The following is a 2,962-nucleotide window of genomic DNA, read 5'->3' on the forward strand; positions in this document are numbered from 1 at the left end:
CCCAGCATTTGTCACAATTCAGACCTGGCAATGGGTGAGAGGGTGAGAGGGTGGAAAGCCAGGGAGCCAGAATCATATTTCGTATACTGACACGTGAAATTTGTACAAGCTATATAGACTCAACTATCCTCCAGGTCTAAGAGCTGTGCCCTTTGCCTAACCTTTGTCCTTTCTGTGGACAAACAACCAAGGAGCACTTGACCAGACACACAGCATTCATCTGTTCATTCTTTTAATCAATCCACCACTATCAACTGAACATCTACTCTGTGGTTGGACCCTGATGAATCAGATGAGAGTAGGGCTTCAGAAAACACTTGCTCAAGAAGGGACTAGCAAAGACTGAATCTGTGATGAAAAGCCAGCCATCAAGGAGGCCAGGTAGGAGGTCAGCTTCCTTGAGTCTCACTGTGGACAAGGATGTAGCTTTCTACAGTGGGTCTGTGTGGGGTATTCAATCTGCAGGGTCTCTTAATATTTATTTCCATTTCCATTTAAGATAGTTAAGCTTTTATCAAGCCTCTAGTATGGGCCAGCATAGTTCCAGGAACATGGATTTCATTAAATATTTAAATGATCTCAGTCCTCACCATACTTGTACTAAGATGCCAGCGAATCTGAAAGCTGCAAAGTGAAAGCTCTGCAATTCCTTTGTTGTTGTTGTTGTTGGTACCAGGGATCGAACTTGGGTCCTTGTGCTTGGCAGGTAGGCGCTGAACCACTGAGCCAAATCCCCGGCCCTACAATTCCTCTTGAACTGAGAATATTTGGTGAAACTGGGCTCAGTGATACTCAGCTTCTCTCTTGCAAGCTGGCCACAGGGCAAAATACTGAGGTTGCTGGGTGGCTTGACATCTTAACTCCCTGTTTCCTTATCTTTCAGCAGCCCACATTGGTACAGGTAGATGGCTTGAATATCAAATAGCGCCGGGAAAAAATGCACATAGGAGTCAAAAGCTGAGCAGGGAGGGGTCAGATTTTCAAACACCATCACATCTGGCATCAATTGTTTCCTAAGGAACTAGGAAGACATCTATCTTGACCTCTTAAATTCCTAGTGTAGGAAACACAACACGTTTCCTAGTGTAGAGCTCAGTCACCAGAGCTGGAGCCCACAGACTATCCCAGAATTTCCAGGTACAGAGCTGCCTCCAACACAGAGGGTAGCCTGTTGCAAAGGAGACTCCAGCTCATTGCAGTGGCCTCCTGGAGAGACTGGGGGAGGTACCAAGTGGCCAGCACTCAGGGAACCTGCCAGGGCCTTTGGGAAGATGTGCTGAAGGGGGCTGGACTACAGGCACAAGGAGATAGGGACTGGAAGGCCATGCTGTCCTATCTGGGCTAGTGTTGCACATCCCTCACCAAGGCATTGGGGGTGAGGCATATTCTCAAGAGGAGACAAGGCTTTTATTTTTATGAGTGATCAGAGAAAGTTCTCACCCTAGGGTGAGATAGGAAAGGAAAGTAGAAGGCAAAAGAAATTTCAGAAGTGAATCAGAAACTCAAGACCAAGAATCTGTCTCAAGAAATCTCAGCATGAACACCAAAGGCATTTTGAACCAGAAAGTTAGCTCTTTGCAGAGGAAGCTGTCTCGTGTCCTGAAGGATGTTTAGCAGCATGCCTGGCCTCTGCCTACGCAATGCCAGCAACATCTAGTGCCAACCAAAACTGTCTCCAGGAGTTCCCAAACAGCCTCTGGGACCCAAAATCACCTCTGCCTGAGGACCAGTGAGCTAGCTGATTCCTTGAGCAATCTTTCCTGATACTGTCCTGGCCCACTTCTAAGGTAGCCACCCAGGCTGGAATTTCCCAGATGTTGGCATTGAACCCTCATATTTTCTCTATTCTAGGCAAACAGGGACAGAGGTCACTCTGCCAACTCCTTCCTCCCCTTCTGGATGAGGTCTCTCCTGATCCATCCCTTCATATTGTGACGTGCTCCCACCCTCCACCAGAATTTCCAAGCCCTTGTTCCTGCTCTGTCTTCCTTGTTCCAGAGCACTTTCCTCCTTACAATATGTTATTGAATTTAGCTTATTATTTCTCACCCACTCCTCCCCTTTATATGACTACAGGGTTGAAGCTTTGTGTGTTTTTTGCCTAACCAGCCCCAAGTGCCCATAACAGTGCCTGGCACATGGTGAAGTACAGCAAATGTTGTGTGAAGTACCAGGACTCAAAACACACAGTGAACCTCTGTGACCTTATTTTCACTTTCCCAGCATGTTGCCTGGTGCTGATTAGCAAGAAAAGCCTGTGTATGTGTCTTGGGGAACAGCTGAGACTCTGTCATTTTGCTGCCATGTGGGGGTTGGCTGGAGAGATGCAAGGAGGTAGCAGTCCTTCAGGACAGGGTGGGCAGGGTGAGCTCTTGGGCCTGATCCCAAGAAAGCAGTGTAAGCTAGAAAAGGGGACCTGGAGCCTGCTCTGGCAATGCAATTGGCCCACTGATGCTGCATGGGCAGGTCTCTCACCCTGGGCCTGGCAGTGTGCTTGGCACATAGTAGAATGTTGAAAAATACTTCCTGGATTGTACATTTATGAGAAAACCTGATATGCACTATGATTGAGAGCTTGGGGGTCATAACTCTCTCCCTTCTAGGTATTTTCCCAAAAGAATTAAAATCATCAAATTATAAGGATACATGCACACTCATGCACAATTCATAAAAGCTGGGTCTTGGACAGAGTGTATATATCCATCAATGGATGAATGATAAAGAAAATATGGTATTTATATACCATGGAGTTCGACTATGCCAGAAGAAGGATCAACTTGAGGCATCTCCAGGCAAATGGATACAACTTAAGAGCATAATGTTAAGTGAAATAAGTCAGACACACAAATATTGCATGGCTTCTCTTATATGAGAAATTCAAAATAATATATATAGTGAAAAATAGAAGATAGATAAATATGAGATGATAGATAAATAGGAGAAACTCAAAATAATATATTAT

This window comes from Fukomys damarensis, unplaced genomic scaffold (genome assembly GCF_012274545.1).
Source record: "Fukomys damarensis isolate Sample0158 unplaced genomic scaffold, DMR_v1.0_HiC HiC_scaffold_38, whole genome shotgun sequence".
NCBI lineage: Eukaryota > Metazoa > Chordata > Mammalia > Rodentia > Bathyergidae > Fukomys > Fukomys damarensis.